Genomic DNA, 25,164 nt, shown 5'->3' on the forward strand with positions numbered 1-25,164 from the left:
GCACTGCACCGCCTGGAGTTGGGATTAGGGTAACACAGGCAGCCCTGTGGTCACTGTAGTGGATGTCATATATGAAACCCACAGCCTACCAGACCAGCGCATCATTGGTTGCTGGGGCTCACCCAAGGACCACAGTGGCTATGGCCTGCCTGCCACTAAAATTTATTCAGAGCCTGAGGCCACTTTAAACAGCTGGTGGTGAAGGAAGTCAGGACTCAGGTTTGTCCCACCGGGCAGTGGATTCCCTTCTAGCCCAGGTCATGTCTAAATGCTCTGTCTGTGGGCACCGGCCTGGAACCAAGGACCATGGGGTTCTGCCCAGTGCTGTGTTTTACTGTAGCAGAGCTGGTACTGGGCTCCAAGGCAAAGTTTAATGCACACTCTCTTTCTTCTCCCTCCTAGAAGTGGACACATTCTCTCTCTGCACTGCCTGGGGTTGAGGGAGGGATGGTATAGGCACTGCAAGACTGTCTTTTCCGCCCTCTTTAATGTGTCTTTTCCTGTTTTTAAGCTAAAACCAGGTTCTGTGATCTGTCACCTGATTTCTTTGGCTCTTGTGAAGGTATTCTCTTGCTTAGATCGTTGGTGGTTGAATTTGATGTTCCTGCAGGGAGACAATCTTGCAGAGTTCTATTCTGCCATCTCGCTCCACTTCTTCTCATTTATTTAGTTGTTCTTCAACTTATTTTAACAATATTTTGCAGGTTTCAAAGTATGAATTTTGCACTGCTCTTGTTAATTTCTAAATTTATTACTTGTTTTGTTGGTATTATACATGGGTTTGTTTCCTTAATATCATTTTAAAGCAGTTTATTGATAGTATATAGAAATAAAATTAAATTTTTAGTATTGCATTTATATCTTGAAACTACATCAAATTTATTTCTAATAGTATGTTACTGAATTTCTTAGAATTATATATGAGATCCTGCCATGTGTAAATATAAAAAAATTATTTTCTTTTCAGTAAGGATGTTTTAAATTTTCCGTTCTTTACTACACCTCGCTACAATCTACAGTATAATGTTGAATAGAATTTGCAAGAGTGGACAATCTTGTAACTGATTAGTCATTCACCCTCTCATTGCTGAGTATAATGATAGCTGTCAGTTTCATAGGTAACTACCACTAGTTTCAGGAGGTTATCTTATTGTTCGTAAATTTGGAGTGTTTTTTTGTTTGTTTGTTTTTTGAGACAGAGTTTCACTCTTTTTGCCCAGGCTGGAGTGGTACAATGGCGAGGTCTCGGCTCACTGCAACCTCCGCCTCCCAGGTTCAAGCGATTCTCCTGCCTCAGCCTCCCAAGTAGCTGGGATTACAGGTGCATGCCACCATGTCTGGCTGATTTTTTGTATTTTTAGTAGAGACGGGGTTTCACCATGTTGGCTAGGATGGTCTCGATCTCTTGACCTCGTGATTGCGCCCGCCTCAGCCTCCCAAAGTGCTGGGATTACAGTCGTGAGCCACCGCTCCCAGCCTGGAGTGTTTTTATTATTAAAATGTGTGATATTTTCTCAACTGCTTTCTGTCTGAGATGCTTATATATTTTTGTCTTTTAGTCTGTTAATATGGTGTTTGCATGCAATGATTTTCAAATATTAAATCAATGGTGCATTCCTGGGGTAAATCACATCTGCGTATAGTGCATAATCTATTTTATATGTTTCTGGATTCAGTTTGGCAGTATTTTGTTGAAGACTTTTGATTTTATAAAACAATGCGCTGGGCATGGCGGCTCACGCCTGTATAATCCCAGCACTTTGGGAGGCCTAGGTGGGTAGATCACCTGAGGTCAGGAGTTCGAGACCAGCCTGGCCAACATGGTGAAACCGTGTCTCTACTAAAAATACAAAAATTAGCCATGCATGGTGGTGCACGCCTGTAATCCCAGCTACTTGGGAGGCTGAGGCAGGAGAATCGCTTGAACCTGGAAGGTGGAGGTCGCAGTGGGTTGAGATTGCACCACTACACTCCAGCCTGGATGACAGTGAGACTCCGTCACACACACACACAAAATGAAAGATACTGTTCTATATTGTTTTGTGATACAGTTTTGGTGTCAGTAATCCTGGCTTTATAAAATGAATTGGGAAGTGTTCTCTCCCCTTTTATTTTCTGCAAGGGTTGGTGAACAATTGATATTAATTTCTCAGTGTGTTTGATAGATTTTGCCTGGGAAGCTACTTGAGATTTTTATTGTAAGTTTTTAAAATTACAATCCAATCTTTTTACCTTCTGTAGATCTATTTCGATTTTCTATTTCTCCTTAGTCCTTTCATCTATTTTAGTTTGTGTCTTTCTAGGAATTCATACATTCTATCTAGGCTATCTGATTTTTTTAGCATAAAATTTTCACTGCATTGTCTTTTATTTTTATTTTGTAATACTGGCAGTGATGGGTTTTCTTTTATTGCTGATTTTAGTAATTTGAGTCTCTTCTCTTTTTTTCTTGATTGACCCAAGTAAATATTTGCCAATTTTGTTATCTTTTCAAACATTTAATTTTGGTTTATTGATTTTATCTGTTGTTTCATATTCCCTTTCTGTTGGCTTAACTCTTATTATGAAATTTTTTTTTGTCTTTAAAAACTTTGTATTTGGTTAATTAAAATTTAAGTTGATTTTGGGGTATCAACTCTTCTCATATGAAAATAAGAGCATGAATCGAGAAATAATGGGTTCCCAAATACTGCAGTGGAAACACATTTTTTGGGGGGGGTACAAAACAAGTATCCATGTACATATAGTCCTTGGTTCCCCAAGTCATTGAGTCAACTTAGTCAAAATAAGTAGCCTCTCATTTCTTATCTCATGAGGGTGGTCTTGCCTTGCTTGGAGACATTATAATGAATTCACTTGATGTAGTTACTTTTAAGCATATCAGTTTACTTCATATCCCATTTTCAACCAGTTATCATACCCGGAATAATTGCTAGAATCAAATTCCATCATGCACAGGTAAATAAGTAAATTCTGTCGTTTACTATCTAAATTAGATATATAATTATTTATATATACATACATATATTTTACTTGTAATTCAGTGAACATAAGGCTTTGTATGCTCTAAAATATGCTGTCTATATTAATTCTCACGATAGTAAAGAATAGAGTGATGGAGTCTATTTATATTTTACATATATATTCCATTTAGTAGCAGAAATAAAATCCTTGTACTTGATTTGGTAAATTCCTCCGTTTAAATTAAGATGTTACTTCCCGGAAACAAAATTTTTCTTTTTTTTTTCTTTTTTTTTAATTTTAAATCTTTAATTTCTGTTTTCACATATTTTCTTCTTGCTTCCAAAAGGAAAGGAGTGCGTAGCTCTGTTACCTGTACATCGTCCACAGCCCCTGGGTCGGGACGGGGTCCCTTGGGCCGCCCGGGGGGTCCACATGCAGCCTCTGGGGGGCCGGCGCGGGGTGAGGTCCGGGGGCCGCCTTATTGCTGAGGTCCGGCCGGTTGGGGCCGCAGCTAGGCGCGCTGGCTGGGCAGCTCCTGGGAGATGAAGCGACGCAGGCGCTCCAGGTACTGGCTGTAGAGCTCGATGTCGTTGTGCCCGGCGCCCTCCACCCACAGCGGCTCCACTGCCTTGGGGCAGCGCTCGTAGAGCGCCAGCCCGTGCGAGAAGTCGATCACCTCGTCCTCCGTGCCGTGGATGATGAGCACGGGCGACGTGATCTTGGACACCTTCTCCATGTTAGGGAAGGAGTGGAAGCAGTAGGTCTTCCTGGTGTCGGGGAAGGCGACGCGCATGCCCGAGGTGAGCGGCGAGTGCAGCACCACCGCGGCACACTCGTAGCGCTAGGCCAGGTCAACGGTGGGCACCGTGCCGATGCTCTGCCCGTACAGGATGATGCTGTCCGGGCTGATGCCGAACCTGGCGGCGCCGGAGCAGGGTCAGCCGCGGCCTCCGACGCGCCCGCACCCTTCCCACCAGCGGGCGTCCCCGGGCCCCGCTCCGGATGCTACCCTCCAGTCTCCCCACTCAGCCAAGTCAGTGGGTCAGGCCCAGGATCCACATCAGTCCCGAGGGCCACCCCCAGCCCCCAACACCGCGGCGGTGGGCGAAGCCAGCGCCCCGCCCCATTCCCTGGCGCTGCCGTTCACTGGCGTTTCCTAGCTAGGATCTGCAGGGATCCCGCCTACGGAGTGCCCCTGGGGCGGGGGTAGGGGAGGCCCTGGCACCTCTCCTCCTGGTCACCCCTAGGTGCACACTGGGAACTGTGTGCCCCCCACATCCTGAATGCTTCACGCCTTCCTGCCCGGGTTAGAAAGCTGTTCCTGGTGCACTGGCCAGGACAGCGGACACTCTTCATTCCTGCAGCCCTTGCCCACCCCCTTGGCCATGAGGAATTCAGGCAGCTGTGTCCCCAAATGTCTCCACCCAATTTTGGACTCTCGGAGTCCCCACGCCCAATGAGATGCCAGTGCAACCCAGGTCAGCATCGAGGGTGGTGGCTGCGGAGGTGGCACCCCCTCCCACCAGCACCTTCCCTTGGGAGTGGACAAGTCCTCGGCCACCTCAGCACCAGCAGCTCCCACCCAGGGGCACCCCCACCCCCAGGTCACTGGTGTGCGGCCCCTGACCCAGCTGATCCAGCACCAGTTACAAGGCCTCCTTGTGCCCGATCCCAAACATGCGGGACCCACCTGCTACCCTGCCCATGCCGGGACCCCACAACTCTCCTCCCACACGCTCTAGGCTCTGATCCCAGGCAGATGCCCTCTTGCAAGGCAGGAGCATGGGCAGGTGTGCGTCCCCTCTGCCTGGCATTTGGACTTCACCAGCAGGGCTGTCCCCGTCCCTGGCCTGGAATCCCAGCCTCCTGGCAGCACTCCACAGCTCACCACTCACCCATACCCCCAAAGGATGCTGCCTGGTTTGTGCCTGTGGCCCCAGCTCTGCCTCAGCCTCCCTGGTCTGCTCCCTGGCAGCCATGGTCAGTAGTGTACTGAGCCAGCCCAGCCCTACCACCTGCTACAGGCAGGAGCCCCCAGCTGCCACCTGGATGTCACCACTCAAATGAACGGGACACATCCCCAGTGGAGGCCCTGGGCACGCTCTGGCCTCCCCCTCACAGCTCTGGGCCTAGGTTCCCGCAGGACAAAGTGGCAGCAGGACAGATGGCCGAGCAGACAGAGCTCAGAGCTGGCCATGGCGGGTGTGACTCTGCCAGTGGCCCAGGCAGTAGAGACAGGAGGGGCCGAGGAAGTCGCATGAAGTGGTGATTGGTGTCAGCGCCCCACACTGCTGGGAGGCCCCCAGAGCCAGGGTGGTGCCAGGGGACCAGCTCCCAGGCCCACAGCAGGGACTGCCTGCAATAGCACCAAGGCAACGAGGACCCCACCACCCCAGGGCCTCTGACTTCTCAGAGCTGTGCCTGGTCCCTGCGGGAGCAGGTCAGACTAGTGGGCTGGGCAGGGCCAGGACGAGACAGCCCCAGTGGATGGCGAGCAGGAAAGGGCGCCAGAGGCCCACCCGGGTCTCCTCGTCCAAAGCAGCACTGGCCCGGGCGGTGCTCAAACACTGGTGAAGGGCCCAGGCAAGCACAGGGCTGGGGACCTGGATGACTAGGAGGGCTGGATCTGGAATCGAGGCTGGCCCAGACCTCGGGTGTGTGCTGGGGGTCTGCACCTTACCCTGCAGGCCCTGCCCCAGGATGGCCAAGCTCCGCAGCCACAGGGCCTCATGGGCCAGGCCTCGGGACCTGGATGCAGCAGCCTCGCCTCACTTGGCCCCAAGTGCTGCCTCGGCCGATGGGCTCCCAGCCACACGTGCACAGACCCCCAGACCACCACCCACTCCCTCCCGCCGGGTGGCATCCACGCCCCTGTGACAAGCTCAGCCCCTTCCCGTCCTCAGGCCAGGGGTTCCCAGGGAGCCTGGCTCCACAGGCCAGGGTGTGGGAGGACGGCCTGGCCACACCTCAGCCATGTGGAGGCGGCACCTGCACACCCAAGCTCGCCTGTCCGGCTCTCTGGCCCTGTGCATCCACTGTGGCTCCCCTCCTGCAGGGCCGCCCACCTTCCTCCCAGGGAAGCCCGCCCCCCCGGCCCACGGCCTGGTCCCCTCTTGGGTGTGCCCAGGCTGAGCTGCCCCGAGGGTCGCCCTCACCTGGTGCGCAGGGCCTGCCAGGCGCCGTCGATGTCGGCATAGAGGTTCCTCTCGGAAGGCCTGCCTGCGCTGGCACCGTAGCCGGAGTAGTCGTAGAAGATGTTGCAGTGGAGGCGGGAGCCCAGGCCAATGTAGAAGCTGCTCATCTGGCCCAGGTCCACCGCGTTGCCGTGCGAGAAGACCGTGTACCTGGCACCAGGCACGCAGCGAACATACATGCAGGAGACGCGGTTGCCGCGGGCGCTCTTGGTGGGGACCTCGATGGTGTCCAGCTCGCGCTGGCTGTACTGGAAGTCGGCGCGCTCCGTCAGGTGCAGCTTCCAGCGCCCGGGTGCGCCCGAGGAGGCCCGCAGGGTCCCCAAGAGGGCGGCCCCGGCCCCATCAGACCCCGACTCGGGCTGAGGCACCAGGGAGTAGGTGGCCTCCGGCGGCAGGAAGGCGAGCTTGGCAGCGATGCAGCCGGGGCAGGGCGGGTAGCAGAAAAGGCAGCAGAGCTCACTCAGCGACAGCCCGTTCATGGCGGGCGCCGCCCGGGCCGGGCCTCCAACGGGGCCCCGCCAACAACGCCGCCCGGCTTGGCCCGGCAGGGGAGGGGTGGGGGTGCTCCGAGTCGCAGGCAAGGGGGAGAGCCCCAGACGGCAGCCCCGTTAGGAGGCCAGGGCCCAGCCCCATCGCGGTGCAAGCCGAGTCCCAGGGAGCCTCGCAACCACAGATCTCCACGTAGTGCCGTCGGAACCCCACCCCGGCCCGCGCCCCCGGGCCCCGCGCTCCATGGCTCCCGGCCGCCCGCCCGTGCATCCGTCGGTCCCTCCGCGCCCCGGCCCGGCCTCCTGCACCGCCACCGCCGCAGCTCCCCCACGAACGGAAGTAAAATTTTTCTTAATGGGATGATAATTCACTAGTTTACTTCTAATGAGTCTCAGTATTTAATCTATCATGAAATTACGCGGCACCAAAACAAAATATAATTAGTTAAAACACAAAAATTATTTTATTGATTAATTTAGACATCAGATGTTTACATTATGAAATCAAGGTATTTTTTGGTTTTTGTTTTGTTTTTAGAATATTAGCAAATATTACCAAACATGAACCGTAGTAAAAGTTTTTCAGTAACACTTTACCATTCCATTTTCGAATAACCTGAATTTATGTGTCAGATTGAAAAGGTTTTAGATGAGTGACCTATATTTCTGTATGTATCCAAATATTTGTATATCTTGTAGACAAGCCAAGAAAATACGCAAATATGTAAGCCATTGCATAGAATGGTAAAGAATACATTCTTAAAAGAAGGAAGAGAATAAGATGCATTCGCTTAATGCTCCAAATAGGTCTCTAGTATCTCAAATGCAGCATTCACCCACTATTTCCAAACATATCAGGGCCAGGTGCCATGGCTCATGCCCATAATCTTGGCACTTTGGGAAGTTGAGGTGGGTGGATCACTTGAGGCCAAGTTCCAGACCAGCCTGGCCAACATGGCAAAACCCTGTCTTTACTAAAACTACAAAAAAAATAAAAATAGCTAGCCATGGTGGCACACTACTATAATCCCAGCTACTCAGGAGACTGAGATACAAGAATCATGTGAACACGAGAGGCAGGGGTTGCAGTGAGCTGGGCCGAGATCATGCCACTGCACTCCAGCCTGGGCAACGGAGCGAGTGAGACTCTGTTTCAAAAAAACAAAACCAAAAGCATTGTATCATGATATGTGACTAATCTGAATTTAAAACACTGTAACATAAACTAGATGAAAAGTATTACACAAAATTTTTCTTTGTATTTCTATCTGTTTTGAATTTACCAACAATTCAAATCTTGCTGAGAATATTTGCACTGTAAACATTTCTGTGATTATTGGTTATATTCAAATTTGCTCATTTTCAAAGCTACCTGTATGAAATTATTAAAATTGTACATAGCTTGGAATAAGAGTATGTTGAATATAAATGCCATGTGATACATTTATATTTAATAATTAAAAGCATATTACAACACTTACGCCTAATCTTAATATTACTTAACCTTAGAAACAGAGTAAATGATAGGAATAATATGGGAGACAAACTGTGGAAAGCCACATACTGTATATCTCTGTTGTTTTTATTAAACTTTTTTCCTACTGCACTTAAAACTAAATTTGTTATAGACCATTATTTTAGTAATTATTAATGTAATCTTAGGTATGTATATTCTCTACCATCTTAGCAGGTTAAATAAAATACATGATTAAAGGCAAAAATGTGTGCAAGGAAAATATAGAATATTTAAGTTACAAAAAGCTACTCTTACTGAATCTCTTAAATTACAGTTTATAGCTAAAGAGTACAAACTATTGTAAAAGTTTTCTCCCATTTGTAAGTAATTACACATATAAAGTATCTCCCCATTCAGAAGATCTTATATTTCTTTCAGAAACATATATTAAATATAAAACATTCTGAATTCTAAATTGCATTTAAAATTGTTCATCATTGGTTATATTATATAATTATAAGCAAGTACATTTAATGACTACATACTGTAAACTTTCTTTACCACATGGCACAAATAGTTAATTTACCTTTTTTTTCTGTCTCTGTCTTCTACGTCCTAGGCTATTTCAGTTTTCTCACAAGTAGCCATTATTTTCAATGAACTACCAAAAAGTTATAAGGCAGCCACGCTCAAACAAAAATGTTAGTAATATAGTATAGTATAAAGGTTTTTTATTTCTTAATTTATATTCCAAATTGTTAAATAATTTTATCATCCAGTCTTGATGTCTGAAAACATCTTAAAATAGAGAAGTTCACAATATTAGATGCTGTATCTTTCTTCATATAATGACAAAAGACTTTAGTTCTTTTCTCAATTTTAGGAGAAGTTTTGCTTTAAGACCAATAAAAACATAAGTTTACATAAGCTGAGAGCACGTTATGTATAGCTACTCTGTGGAAAACATTTTATTTTAAGAGCTATTAGGAACATCTTTTGAGAATATTCAAGCTATATATGATGCTGCAAATTTATTTTTATGGTTGCTATAACTGGCAAGGCAAGCAGATGATATGCTTGAAGCTATCTCGTGATGAGCACATCTGAGGGAATAAAGAAGGGCCTTCACAAGAAGAGGGAGGCAGCTGGTACATTCAGTAACGCATCATGAACACCAATGCAGTGGCTCCTGAGAAAGAGTCAATATAATACCTGGATTCCTTGTTGCTATCTCATATGTAATCCAATTTCAAGGAAGTATAAAAGTGACAGGGATGGGGAGAGTATATGAACCATTAATATGAAATCTAAAGAAGTGCAGGCATCCAGCTGTCTGGTGTCTACTGAGGTCGTTCACCCAGATTAACAATACAGATACTTAGTTAAATTCTGAACTGCAGATAATGGGAAAGTAGGATTGTGGAAATCGGCTCCATCCAAATTATTACTCAGGTCTCCTCCTCCTCTTCCAGATGCTGTCCCCACAGTATACTCAAGGTGTCTGATGACATTGATGAGCAACTGAGGAATCATTTAATTACCAAGTTCTTCATCCTTACTTAAAAATGTAGAGTCACAAAATCATATATGAAAACACACTCTTTTTTTTTTTTTTTTTTTTGAGATGGAGTCTCTGTCACCAGGCTGGAGATACTCTTTTTCAATAGAGTATGGCCTTCTGTCCACTGTCCTCTTATTCTTTCCAAAGTAGCAAGGTGTCCTTACAGCATACTTTAGCATAAAATTAGATGGGTTCCCTTATAAAATAAAATGGAGACAGAATAAGTCAATACTGAATTCTTTGGTAAATCAAGCAAAGTCTTTAAAAATTTTTCTAGAAAATGGATTTATTTTTGTTTTTATTTAGCGTTTGTTTTATTTAGTTATTTTATTTAGTTTTTTTGTTTGCTTTTGCTTCATTGTTCTGCATTGCTAACTCGTTAAAATCACAAGCTATCTTATTGTATATTGAGTGTATTTGCAAGAGCTGTTTAGTGTTTTCTTCCCTAGTGAACCAACATAACCATTATTCTGCTATGAGTCTATGTTACGAAATATGTCTATGTCCTGCTATTCTCAGGCTTCATTTTTGCCTCTAAATCCTTCAGGTACTGTTGTTTTGGACAGTGTAATGGATGTTTCTTCTTTTGTTCTTTCTGTGCCTTGAAAATTTCAGTAAGGAAATAAACTGGTTGTCAAAAACACCTGTTTGTTAAAATTGGAATCAGACCTTTTAAAGAAGAGATATACTTGGTTTCCTTGGCTAAATATTCAAAAGTTAATAGGATTTTTTTCATAGTATAACATAGTTTCAAAAGTTAAACATAATTGTATTTAGTTTTATTGAATACCTACTTGTGTGGCATATTACATTTATTTTTGTTAATATTAAATTTAAACTATTTTAAGTATAAATTATTCTTGTTCATTTTATATGATATTTATATTATGTACTGTTGTTCTACTTTGGGTTTTCTCATTTAAAGTTAAAACCAAAGTTACCCTATTATTCACTTTTTGTGCTATGCGTTTAATATTTTTATATAGTGTGCAAATGTCTTTTTCATATAATGACTTCTTTTTCTCTGGGTATATACCCAGTGGTGGGATTGTGGATGAAATCTATTTTTAGATCTTTAAGGAATCTCCATACTGTTTTCCATAGTGGTTGTAGTAGTTTACATTCCCACCAGCAGTGTAAAAATGTTCCCTTTACACCATATTCATGCCAACATCTGTTATTTTTTTATTTTCTTAATTGTGGCTATTCTTGCAGGAGTAAGGTGGCATCTCATTGTGGTTTTGATATGCATTTCCCTGATAATTAGTAATGTTGAGCATGTTTTCATTTGTTTCTTGGCCATTTGTGTATCTTCTTTTCAGAACTGCCTAGTCATGTCCTTTGCCCACTTTTTGATGGGATTATTCGTTTATTCTTGCGGATTTGTTTGAGTTCCATGTAGATTCTGGATATTAGTCCTTTGTCAGATGAATAGTATGCAAAATATTTTCTCCTAATCTGTGGGTTGTCTGTTTACTCTGCTGATTATTTCTTTTTCTGTGAAGAAGCTTTCTAGCTTAATTTGATCCTAGCTACTTATCTTTGTTTTTGTTCCATTTGCTTTTGAGTTCTTGATCATGAAGTCTTTGCCTAAGCCAATGTCTAGAAGAGCTTTTCTAATGTTATATTCTAGAAGTTTTATGGTTTCAGGGCTTAGATTTAAGTCTTTCATCCATCTTGAGTTGATTTTTGTAAAAAGTGAGAGATGAGGATCCAGCTTTTTTCTTCTACATGTGGTTTGCAAATTATCCTAGCACCATTTGTTGAATGGAATGTCCTTTCCCCGCTTTGTATTTGCTCTGTCAAAGGTCAGTTGACTGTAAGTATTTGGTTTTATTTCTGGTTCTCTATTCTGTTCCATTTGTCTATGTGCCTATTTTTACACCAGTACCATGCTGTTTTGGTAAGTCTAGCCTTGTAGTATAGTTTGAAGTTGGGTAATGTAATGCCTCTAGATTTTTTTTTTTTTTTTTTGCTTAGTTTAACTTTGGCTTTGAGGGCTTTTTTTTTGGTTCCATATGAATTTTAGGATTGTTTTTTCTAGTTCTGTGAAGAGTAATGATGGTATTTTGATGAGAATTGCATTAAATTTGTAGATTGCTTTAGTCAGTATGGTCCTTTTCACAATATTGATTCTACTCATCGACGAGCATGGGAGGTGTTTGCACTTGTTTGTGTTGTGTATAATCTCTTTCAGCAGTGTCTCTTAGTTTTCCTTTTAGAGATCTTTCACCTCCTTGGTTAGGTATATATTCCTAAGTATTTTATTTTTTGCAGTTGTTGTAAAAGAGGTTGAGTTCTTGATTTGATTCTCAGCTTGGTCATTGGAGGTGTATAACAGTGCTACCTCTGATTTGTGTACATTGGTTTTGTATCCTGAAACTTGGCTGAATTCACGTATTAGATCTAAGAACTTTTTGGATGAGTCCTTAGGGTTTTCTAGGTATACAATCATATCATCAGTGAACAGCAGCAGTTTGACTTCCTCTTTACCTATTTGAATGCCCTTTGTTTCTCTTGTCTGATTGCTCTGGCCAAAATTTCCAGTACAATGTTGAATAGAAGAGGTGAAAGTGGATATCCTTTTCTTGTTCCAGTTCCTAGGCGAAATGCTGTAGATTTTTCTCTGTTTAGTATAATGTTGACTATGGATTTTTCATAGATGGCTTTTATTACCTTGAGGTATGTCCCTTCTATGCTTTTTCTGATGGTTTTAATCATAAATGGATGCTGGATTTCGTGAAATGGTTTTTTTTTGCATCAATTGAAATCATATTTTTAAATTTTTAATTATTTGTATGTGATTAATTACATTTATTGACTTGCATATGTTAAACCATCCCTTCATCCCTGATATGAAACCCACGTGATCATGGTGTATTATCTTTTTGATATAATGTTGGACTCAGCTAGTATTTTGTTGAAGATTTTTGCATCTATGTTCATCAGGGGCTGAACTATAGACCTACAGGGTCTGAACTATTGGTCTATAGTTTTCTTTTTTTGTTATGTTCTTTCTGGTTTTGGTATTAGGGTGTTACTGGCCTCATAGAATGATTTAGGGAGGATTTCCTCTTTCTTTATCTTTTGAAATCATTTCAGTAAGATTGGTACCAATTCTTCGAATGCCTGACAGAATTCAGCTGTTAATCCATTTGGTCCTGGACATTTTTATTGTTAGCAATTTTTTTTACTACTGTTTCAGTCTCACTGCTTGTTACTTGTCTGTTCAGTTTCTTTGTCTTTTTTTTTTCCAGGTAGGATCTCGCTCTGTTGCCCAGGCTGGAGTGCAGTGGCACAATCTGAGCTCACTGCAACCTCTGCCTCCCAGGCTCAAGTGATTCTCTTGCCTCAGCCTCCTGAGTAGATGGGATTACAGGTGTGCACCACCACACCCAGCTAATTTTTTTTATTTTCAGTAGAGACAGGGTTTCACTCTGTTGGCCAGGCTGGTCTCAAACTCCTGGCCTCAAGTGATCTGCCCACCTCAGTCTCCTAAAGTGCTGGGATTACAGGTGTGAGCCACTATACCCAGTGCAGTTTCTATTTATTTGTGGTTTATTCTAGGAGGGTTGTATATTTCCAGGAATTTATCACTCTCTCTAAATTTTCTAGTCTGTGCACATAAGGGTGTTCATAGTAGCCTTGAATATATTTCATATTTCTGTAGTATTGGTTGTAATATTTCCCATTTCATTTCTAATTGAGCTTATTTGGATCTTCTCCCTTTTTTTCTTAGTTAATCTCACCAATGGTCTATTGATTTTGTTTATCTCTTAAAAAAATCAGTTTTTGTTTCATATATCTTTTGTATTTTTTGTTTCAATTTTATTTAGTTCTGATCTTTATTATTTCTTTTTTTCTTCTGGGTTTGGGTTTGGTTGGTTCTTGTTTCTCTAGTTCTGTGAGGTATGACTTTAGATTGTCTATTCGTGCTCTTTGATGTAGGCATTTAATGCTATGAACCTTCCTCTTAATTTTGCTGTATCCCAGAGGTTTTAATAGGCTTTGTCACTATTATCCTTCAGTTCGAACAATTTTTTAAATGTTGCATAACAATGTTTATTTAGTTTTACATTTGTTTACCATTTCTTATAAACACTTTTCATTATAATTTTATACAAACAACAGTAGGAGAAACAAGGAGCTAGAAAACATTAGAAAGTTGAGATTTGGAGGGAAGAATTTTAAAGACTGGAAGTACTAGAGGGAGAGAATCTAGGGAATGAAGGAGGCAATACTTGAACAGATAACACAGTGTTCCAAATTTGTTGGTAAAACATGAATTCGTAAATTCAGGAAACACAATATATACCAAACATATATTTAAATAAAATCCAGGCCTAGACTCAAGGTAGTACTAAATGACAAGATACTAAACACAAGATTTTAAAAGCAACCATGGGGAGAAAAAGATCATCAATGAAGGCAAGGCAGTCAAATAGTAGGCTTCCTAACAGCAACAGTGTACCCAAACAATTATTTTATTTTATTATTTATTTATTTATTTATTTATTTATTTATTTATTGAGATGGAGTCTCGCTGTGTCGCCCAGGCTGGAGTGCAGTGGTGCAATCTTGGCTCACTGCAAGATCCGCCTCCCAGGTTCACGCCATTCTCCTGCCTCAGCCTCCCGAGTAGCTGGGACCATTTGCAATATTTTAATCATGCTCCACAGTCTGACTTGCAACTCTGTTAATATTGAATGACCTTTGATCCTGCTCCAGTTCACAAACTGAGCCCTGAACTCTTCCATTTTTCCCATGGACCATTATCAACTGAAATCTCACAGTAGGAAACTAGTCTTTTAGAGTGGGCCTACTTTTCTTAGGTTACCAACTGCCATAGCCCAAGCATAAAATATTCTGAATAGATGTTCACCAATAAAGACTTCATTTAGTGCTCTCATTCACAAATGTCAGAGTCCTGAAGCCTCAGATCTTTCACCACGAACTCGTCCAATGTCAAGGGCTCTACTCTGTTGATTGGAATTTAGTTGTTGTCCATGATGTCCCACAGGATTGGAGTTTATGCCAGTTCCTTCCAGATATGATCTGATTACTGCCTCCATACTGAACTCACTACTATAGACCTTTGACAAGGCTTCTGGAAAGAAATGTGTGTATTGAACAGGCCAACATAAGTGACCCTCAGGTAGTTCTGGATCAGAGTTTACCCCATAACTGGTTTAAGTTTGTACAAGACTTTACTCACTGGCAGACGCATTGCACCATCACCTTCTGCAGTTGCGATAGCACCCACCCAATAGACAGCTTCCTCCTCATATTCACTGCTCTCTACTAGATTAACTTCAACTTCCATATCCCATAATCTGTAATACATTCTACATCTTTGCTGCAAATATGATGTGGTTCAATAATTCCACTATAGCTACATTCCTTCAATGCAAGCAGTTGCTTCCAGTCCTCCTCCAGGAGCTCCGCTTAATGGTGCCACTGCTTTTGAAACTCCTACCGGGTGGTTTTAGCCACCACCAGCTGGGAGGGGTGTAAACCATCATTAGGGTGGCTGCCACAGCCCACCAACTCACATGGCTGCATCTGCCCCCAATGCCAATGGCCACCACAGTTACCACTGGGCCTTGCAGTGGGGCATCCCTTGCCTGGGTTTTGCAGTGCTGCTGCCAGGCCACCTGCACGTGAGGATGGCTGCCAAGCAAGAAGTCTTGGAAATGTCATCTTTCACCCAGCCAAGGCCACAGGCGCAGACTCCTGCCTGTGCTCCCAGATTCCACCACTAGGAGTGTGGGCGGCTGATGCTGCGTTGGCCTGTAACATAACCCGAGAAGACAGAGGTTAAGTTCAGGGACATGACTGGCCCATGACATAAAGGGGATGTTCTAATGAATTTGTAGTACAGTCTCTTATCTTCTAGGTGGAGTATGTGACATTTTTACATTTAAAAATCCATCTTCATTTTGAAATATCTTTATTATTTTGGTTACTTCTACTATTGATTCAACAGTATTCCAAGTTAATTTTTTATCTGGAATTTAATAATTTAATCTGAGTGGAGAGGGGAGTTCTGCAGCAGGACAAATAAAACACACCATATTCCTAGAGGAGAAATAGAATTTGAAAATAAAAATCACACATACGTGGCAGGGCGTGGTGGCTCACACCTGTAATCCCAGCACTTTGGGAGGCTAAGGCAGGTGGATCACAAGGTCAAGAGATCAAGACCATCCTGGCCAACATGGTGAAACCCCATCTCTACTAAAAATACAAAAATTAGCTGGGCATGGTGGCACACGCCTGTAGTCCCAGCTACTTGAGAGGCTGAGGCAGGAGAATCGCTTGAACCCGGGAGGCGGAGATTGCAGTGAGCCTGGGTGACAGAGCAAGACTCCGTCTCAAAAAAAAAAAAAATCACACATACATAATGGCATGTGGAGGGTATGGCAAAACACATCTTTTGACAGTAATGGGCACATGGAATGACAATAACAAGGCAGACAAGGATAGTCAAAGCCAGAGAGTGAATGTCCTTGTGTGTCATAGTGAAGTGATTGATTTTTTTAATTCAATTGAAGTGAATTAATTACTTAAGGAGGATTGGGAACTATCAGGCATCACCACTGGGGACTTTTGCTGAGACGTGGTGTGGCCAGACCACATTATTCACCCGACTCTGCTGCTAATTCCAGTGCAGGAGGAGTTGCCTGTTACTTCCAGGTGACAGGCCTGGCTGAGTGAGCATAGACGGCATGTAGGACTCTGAAAAGGACACATGGAGCACACTACTACTGACCCAGAGCCTGACACAGGGCGGGCATAGCCACCTGTGCATGCTGACAAGTGACTGGCATCTTTCATTTACCATAAACCCCTGCTTCTGAAATCTGAGGGGTCTGTGCTGTCTGCTGTGCTGACAACCTCCAGCGCACCTTCTCAGAGAAAGACCCATATAAGTTAACAATAATTTTAAAAAATAAAGCACTAATATTACTAATCTACATGCTGTTGAATTTTTTTATTTTTTTATTTTTATTTTTTGACATAGGGTGTCACTTTAGCACCCAGGCTAGAGTGCAGTGGCACAATCTTGGTTCACAGCAGCCTTGACCTCCCAGGCTCAAGCAATCCTCCAGGCTCAAGCTATCCTCCAACCTCAGCCTCCCTAGTAGCTGGGACTATAGGCACATGAAACTATGCCTGGCTAATTTTGTTTATTCTTGTAAAGATGAGTTCTCACTATGTTGCCCAGTTTGGTCTGGCCTTAAACTCCTTGGATCAAGAGTTCCTCCTGCCTTGTCCTCCTAAAGTAGTTGGGATTACAGGTGTGAGCCACCGCACCTGCCCTAAATTTTTTTTAATTTGGTGTCCTGAGATAAGAAAATGTTTCACCATTTGTTCAAATTTTCTTTTGTATCATTTATAAAATTGTTCATTAATTTCTAATAGATATATTCAATGTTTTTTATACTGAGACAAAAAGGAATTTTGAATTTTTTGTAATAAATTGTATTTTAGTTGTGAATTTGGCATTTTAAAAATCCATTCTAATAAATTTTCAGTACAATTTTATTCTTGGTAGATATTCATAGCATTCAAAACTTTCAAAATAAATGAATTCTGTCTTTATAATACTAGTGTCTATTTTTATTGCCTGTATTATTGAATTGGCAGAGATTCCAGGCTAAAACCTTGAACACCAGCTGTATCTGTAGCCATCATGTAGCATCCCAGATTAAAATGCAAACAATCCTAGTAATTTTTCTTTAGAAGTAATGATTCCCTCTGGTTTAAAGATACACAATCAGTAATGCATTATGGAAGTATATTTTATTTCTTACTTTCTATATTTATTTTCATAAAGACAGGAAATATTAAATTTAATGGAAAGCCTCATAAGCATTTATTAGAAAAATCGTGTTTATTTCAGTTTAAATCCTTTGCAATGAGAAAAGGATTAACAAAATGGCCTTAAGAAATCCACATTTTCCACCCTCACAACTGATCCCACCTTCATCCCTCTGGGTCATCATGAGATCCTCATGTTTGAGTCCCAACATATGCCAAGTAACCTTCACCCTCTTCTTCCAGAATGTTCCAGGGCACTGACAGATCTAAGGCCAGTGTCTTCATTGTGTGACAAGTAGATAGGATAGTTGTCGTCTTTGTCTTCATAAACTGTCATGGATTTCTCTGGATCTGGATAATGAACCGCACATTTGCAATCTTGACTCAGCCAGGAGATCAGGAAAACAGTCCTAAGGACTCAGGTGCACAGACACAAGTAGGGCTGGTTTGTTTCTTTTCACAGGATTTTCTGTGCATGGACAGTCTTAAAATCTCCCCTCACTTGTGTTAGATCCCCTGAAGCACCTCCTTTGTCTTGTTGAGAGGTTCTCTCAGGTGACCCCTGAGCCCAGATTGAGTGGAAAAAGCTCCTGGACCCCGGGTGGCCAGGAGAAAGAGTCAGAGGAAGGGAGGAGGGTGGGAGCCTGAGTCTGGCCCAGCAAAGCTCAGCAGTGAGGTTACTGCCATCTTCTGGTGGCTCCAAGGCTCCATCACCCCTCAGTCCTTCCCATCTTGACAACATTATGTTAAAAGACACTGTTCAGGACAGGTACGTATCTATGCTGAGAGGATCTCAGTGGAACCATGATCTTGTGGAACAATCTGTGATAAGAGGCTGAGCCCTGTGTCCTACAAAGACCCTGAGAGCCAGAGCCACAGGTAGGTGAGCTCAGTGGGAGGGAGAAGGGATTCTGGAAGCCAGTCCTCTACGGGATGGTTTTCAGTAACAGATATTCATATGGACCACTAAATATACCCTACATCTTTTTTTTCCTTTCGTGGTGATGGAGTCTCACTATGTGGAAGACAGTGGTGTCATCCTGGCTTCAAGCAGTCCTCTTGCCTCAGCCTCCCAAAGTATTGTGATTATAGGCTTGAGTCAGCACACCTGGCACCTAAGAACTTACGCTTTTAGAAATTCCTCCCAACTCTGTCTGCATAAATCAAGTTACAATTTTTGCTATGGCTTGAAATTTAAAATCTGTTTCTATTTGGGGGGTTTTGAATGGGAACTTAGGAGAGTAGGATTATGGAATATTAACCTGACATCATTATAAATGGAGATCCCTATGAATAATTTTATGATAATAAAAGTAGGTTCTTCCCAAACATTAATGCTAATAAAAATCTCATGTACAGCTTGTTAAATAGAGGCTATCTGTCACCAACACAAGTTTCTGACTTAGTAGGTTTAGGTTAGAGAATTACATTTTTAACAAGCCCCTTGAAAATGCTCCCACTTCAGTGATAAATACAATATTCAGTCAGCCTCCATGGTCAAATTAATGAGTGAGCATATGCCTGTTAATTCTCTTTGAATAAGAAGCATCTTCCTGGAGCCCTGGGGTGTCTGTGACTCACTGTGAGCTTATATACTTTGTAGATAATTCTCCCTCCACATTATTCTCGGTGGAGAGGAAGCACAGCCATGGAAAAGTCACACTGGGAAGGTGGACACACCCGGGGAGAGACTGGGTGAGGCACCTGGCAGTGAACCCCTGCGTCAGAGACTGGGGCAAGGAGACTCCTCACTCACCGTGTTGACCATTTCCACCCTCTCACTTTCCCTCCTGTCTGTAAGGGCTGAACTGTTCTCAGTATATAAAGAGGTTTTAGTTGCACTTCCTCATAGGTTTAAATCACTGTGGAAATGCCACTACCCATATACAGCACACAGTAGTAATCAGATTCATCATCTGCCTGAGCCCCCGTGATGGCGAGGGCAGCTTTGTTCCCAATGATGGAGCCAAAGAAGCGATCAGGGACCCCAAAGGGTGAGTGTTTGTGCTGTAGATGAGCGTGCGTGGAGCCTGGCCTGGGGTCTGCTGGTACCAGCCGGGGTAGTAACTAGTAGAGACTGAGCCAGAGCTCAAGCCACGGGTGATTGTGACTGTCCCTCCAGGGGAACTGAGAACGATGGCTCCTGGGTCACCACACTCGGAGAATCCACCCCTAAAACCGACAGGAGAGACAGTTAGGATGAGAGTAACCTGGACCCTGTTTTGTGTGGTCCCCCCAAGGATAGAGTCTCTTCCCCTGACCTGAATCTATGCATACAGATTGCCAAAACGAAAGAAAACAAAAGGGAAACGTAGGAGGAAGAAACCTGGAGACAATGTGATCTTTTTTCCTTTTTTTTTTTGCGACGGGATACCAAAATCACCACGTACACATGCAAATAGAAACATGGAGGACTATGGAAAGCTTTAGAGGTGTTCCATGGGAATGAAACCAATGAACCAGAAGAGAAGGTGTCCTACAGATTTGGAGACAGATCTGAAAAACTTTATCTATGAAAGCGGTTGTTATCTAACATGTCCAAGAAACTAACACCACTGTGTTTGGAAAAAAAAAACAGTCAATCACCACCACCACCACCACCACTAATGCTGAAGCTAAAACTGGGCAAAGGCCCCTAGTAGACATTTCTGAAAAGATGACATGAATTGACTAATGAGTCAAAAAGAAGTTGCTCAACTTTATGATTTCTCCCACGAAGGTAAGTCCAAACCACAGATCCTCTGGGATTCTGGAGAATGTGAATTCTGACTCAGTAGGTCTGGAGTGAGCCTGAGATTCTGCATTTCTGAAAGGTTCATTTCCCCACAAATCCACATTATGTGTATTAATATTACCAAGTAAATAAGAATGGTCAAAAATTATAAGGGAAGCCATTAGCAGATAACTTCAGTCTTCCTCCTCAGCCTCCTCCACTGCATGGGTTAGAATAGTCTTCAGTGGGCCGGGGGTGGTGGCTTACACCTGTAATCCCAGCACTTTGGGAGGTCGAGGGGGGCGGATAACAAGGTCAGGAGATTGCGACCATTCTGGCTAACACGGTGAAACCCCGTCTCTACTAAAAATACAAAAAATTAGCTGGGCATGGTGGTGGGCGCCTGTAGTCCCAGCTACTAGAGAGGCTGAGGCAGGAGAATGGCATGAACCCAGGAGGCAGAGCTTGCAGTGAGCTGAGATCGTGCCACTGCACTCCAGCCTGGGTGACAGAGCGAGACTCCATCTCAAAAAAGAAAAGAAAAGAATAGTCCTCAGTGGTCAGGCACAGTGGCTCACGCCTGTAATCCCAGCACTTTGGGAGTCCGAGGCAGGCAGATCACTGGAGGTCGGGAGTTTGAGACCAGCCTGACCAACATGGAGAAACCCTGTCTCTACTAAAAATACATAATTATCTGTTCCTTGTCTGCATAGTCATCGCCGCTCTGAGTGGTGTGGGATGGTATCTCGACCTGCTCTTGATTGGCATTTCTCTATTGATGAGTGAGTTTGAGCATGTTTCCCTCTTTGTTGGTCACTTGCACATTGTCCTTTGAGAAGTGTGTGTTCACATCCCTTGCCCATACATTAATGGGATTTTTTGTGTTTCGCTCAATGATTGGCATAAGGTCCTTGAAGGTTCTGGATATTAGACCTTGATCAGATGCAGTTTGGGAACACGTTCTCCCACTCTATAGGGTATCCGTTACTCTGTTGCTAATTTATTTTGCTCTTTGGCAGCTCTTTAGGGTACTAAGTCTGACTTGTCAATTTTGTTGTCATTTCCTTTGGGGACATAGCCACATAGTTTCTTTGCCAAAGCCTATGTGGAGAAAGGTATTTTGTATGTTTTCTTGCAGGATCTTAATAGTTTGAGGTCTTCCATTTAAATCTTTCATTCAGGCCAGAAGCAGTGGCTCATGCCTGTAATCCTAGCACTTTGGGAGTCCGAGTCGGGTGGATCACAAGGTCAGGAGTTCAAGCTCAGCCTGGCCAACATGGTGAAACCCTGTCTCTACTAAAAATACAAAAATTATCTGGGCATGGTGGCATGTGCCTGTAATCCCAGCTACTCAGGAGGCTGAGGCAGGAGAATCGCTTGAACCTGGGAGACGGAGGTTGCAGTGAGCTGAGATCGCACCACTGCACTCCAGCCTGGGTGACAGAGTGAGACGCCGTCTCAAAAAAAAAATCTTTCATTCGTGTGGAGTTTCTTTTTGTGTCTGGTTAGAGATAGCGTATTACTCTTCTGCCCGTGGCTAGCCGCTTATCACAGCAAGCACTATTGATTGAATAGGACATCCTTTCCCCCTTGCTTATTGTTGTGGATTCTGTCAAGGATCAGATGGTTTTTGGTGTGTGGGTTTACTTCTGGGCCCTCTCTTGTGTCCCACTTCTCTGTGTGGAAGCGGGTACCCAGTTTTTCCATGAAATTTGAAATTGGTGGGTGAGATGCATCTGATGTAGTCTGAATGTCTCAGGATTGCTTTGGAAGAAATTCAGGGTGATTCATGGTCCATGTGAATTTTAGCATCATGTATTTATATTTCTTTAAACAAATTTGCCGAATAGTAAAGGAATACAATGAGAAGGTAGAGTGTGACATTTTGGTCTTTGTATACGTTGTGGAATGATGAAATCAGGGTATTTAGTGTCTCTGTTATTTCATACCATTGTTTATTCTTTTGTGACGAGAAGCTTCTGTATCCTCCTTTCAAGCTGTCTAATACTGTTAACCCTGGCCACCCTGCTGTGGAATAGAAAAACAGAATTTTCTTCCTTCCATGTGTGGAACTTTCTACCCCTTTCCAATCCCTGCCCATTCCCCTTCTTCCCCCCAACCTCTGGTAACCATGATTATGCTTTCTAGATCTTTGAGATAAAGTTTCTCAGCTTCTGCATGAGTGAGAGGATGCAAAGTTTGTCTGTCTCTGCCTGGCTCATTTCATTTACCATCATGTCCTCCAGGTGCAACCGTGTGGCTCCCGTGATGGGAATTCATTGTATTTTTCTGGCTGAAGAGTATTCCAGTGTCTACGCATGGGACAGTTTCCTTATCCCTTCATCTGCAGATGGACAGGTCGGCTGATTTCTTATCTTGGCCATTCTGCATAGTGCTGGATTCCACCTGGGAATGCAGATAATCTCTTCCATGGCTTGATTTCATGTACTCTGTATATACAACTAGTAGTAGATTGCTGGATGAAATGGTAGTTGGAGTTTTAAGGTTTGGAGGAAACTCCAAGTGGTTTCTTTAGTGTGTATACTAGTTTATGTTCCTACGAACTGTGGAGACAAGTTCCCCTCTGTGGAAATCCACCACACTGTCATTTTTTGTCTTCTAACATTTTTCAACTTTTTTTTTTTGTAGTATCCATTCCATCTAGAGTGAGATGGAATCTGAGTGGTGGTTTTGATTTTGTATGTTTGCATGATTAGTTATGTTTGCCAAGTTATTGTTAATTTGTTTTTTTGTTTGTTTTTTTGCTTTTTTGTTTTTGAGATGGAGTCTCGCTCTGACACCCAGACTGGAGTGCAGTGGCGCAATCTCGGCTCACTGCAAGCTCCGCTCCTGGGTTCATGCTATTCTCCCGCCTCAGCCTCCCGAGTAGCTGGGACTACAGGTGCACACCACCACGCCCAGCTAATTTTTTGTTTTTTGTTTTTTGTTTTTTTTTTTTTTTTTGAGACGGAGTTTCGCTCTGTCGCCCAGGCTGGAGTGCAGTGGCGCGATCTCGGCTCACTGCAAGCTCCGCCTCCTGGGTTCACGCCATTCTCCTGCCTCAGCCTCCGGAGTAGCTGGGACTACAGGCGCCCGCCACCACGCCCGGCTAATTTTTAGTATTTTTAGTAGAGACGGGGTTTCACCGTGTTAGCCAGGATGGTCTCGATCTCCTGACCTCGTGATCCACCCGCCTCGGCCTCCCAAAGTGCTGGGATTACAGGCGTGAGCCACTGTGCCCCGGCCTGTTAATTTGTTTTGAATTTGATGTGTAAAAGTGGGCAGAGGACCTGAAAACATGAGGTTGATGCACAGGTAAAAGATAAGATTATCAACATGGCCAATACCAAAACATAAATGAAAACCACACTCAGATTCTATCTCACTCCAGTTAGAATGAATTCTACCAACATTTGATGGCAGTTTCATTGCTATAGAGTGTATGTATATAACCAGAGGGTGCAAGGGACATTTTGATATATACGTAGCATCAAGATCAAATCCGGCATCTCTGTGACCTTCCATCGTTATTGTTTCCCTGTGGAACATTCAGAACCATCCTTTCCAGCTGATTTTGAAAAATTCCTTCAGAGGTTGTTGACCCTGGTCACCCTGCTGTGGAATAGAACATCAGAATGGATTCCTCTCCTCTGAGTGTCACTCTGTACCCATTACCAATCCCTGCCCAGGCCCCCTCCTCTCTCCAGCTTCTAGTAACTGCTATTGAAAGTTCTGCTTCTAGGAAACAGTGTTCTTTGGATTCCTTTTGCCTAACATCATGCACTGTGGGTCTCTCTCTAGCAGGCTCATTTCATTTCACCTAATTGTCTTCAAGGTTTCTCCAAGTGGCTGCAGATCAATGATTTCCCAAAGTGTTACGGCTGAAATGCGTTCCATCGTGTATATATCCAGTTCCTTTATCTCTTCATCTGTGGATGGACAGTTAGGTTGATTGCGTATCTTGACTATTGTGACTAGTGCTTTAGGACACATGGGAAGGCAGATACCTCTTCAATGTGGGGATTTTGTTTCCTCTAAATATGTACCCAGTGGTGGGATTGCTACCTGGAGTGGTGGTTGTACTTTGACCTTTTACTTTTTTAAGGAATCTCCAACAGTTTTGCATAGTGTGTATACTAATTTACCTTCCCACAAAGAGCGTACAAGAGTTTTCCTTCCTGCAATTCTACACCAGCCATCATCTTCAACAATTTTGATCTTTGTCTTTTGTAATATTCATTTTAACCGGAATTATATGGTACCTGAGTATGGTTTTGATTCACTTTTTTGTGAGGATTAGTGATACTGAGAAATTGTCACCTGTGAGTCCGTTTCCTGTCTTCTTTACACACGTCTATTCAGATCCTCTTAGCTTGGGTATTTGTTGTTGTTGTTTTTATTGTCTTTCACTTACTAGAGTCAGTTTATTGTGGGTCTTAGATAACAACCTCTTTCTGAGGTAGGACTTTCCATAATTCTCTCCCAGTCTTTAGGATGCATTTTTTGTTTGTTTGTTTCATTGGTTCATTCCCCCTGTAGAAGTTCTAAAGTGTCACTTGTGTCATTGTTTATATTTCCATATGTTAGCAGTAATTTTTGTATCAAGCCTACACACACACACACACACACACACACACACACACATATAGCCAAGCCATTGCATTGTCTGTGGGGGTATTTCCCCTAATTTTTCCTTTACTGTTATGATTACTTTTCACCTTTTGCAGCCTGTGTGCATGGATACAAGTTTCCTAAAATATACGCCCAACCTATGTTTTCTTACAGGACCTTCGCAGTGTGTGATGATTTTGTGTACCGTGCAATGTAAAGGTCTTATTTCAGTATTTTGCATGTGAATATTCAGTTTCCTCAAAATCATTGATTGAACTAGACTCTCTCCCATTGTGTCTTTTTGGTGTTTTGAAAAATGTGTTCCCTACATACCATGTCGGGTTGAGTATTTG

General features: G+C 43.4%; 1 pseudogene; it reads right to left on the bottom strand.

Moving 5' to 3' along the window:
• Positions 1–2,900: 2,900 nt before the first annotated feature.
• On the bottom strand, positions 2,901–6,637 carry LOC101148324 (alpha/beta hydrolase domain-containing protein 17A-like; annotated as a pseudogene).
• Between the last annotated feature and the right edge of the window lie 18,527 nt (positions 6,638–25,164).

The sequence above is a fragment of the Gorilla gorilla genome, chromosome 23 (assembly GCF_029281585.2).
Source record: "Gorilla gorilla gorilla isolate KB3781 chromosome 23, NHGRI_mGorGor1-v2.1_pri, whole genome shotgun sequence".
In the NCBI taxonomy this organism is placed as follows: Eukaryota; Metazoa; Chordata; class Mammalia; order Primates; family Hominidae; genus Gorilla; species Gorilla gorilla.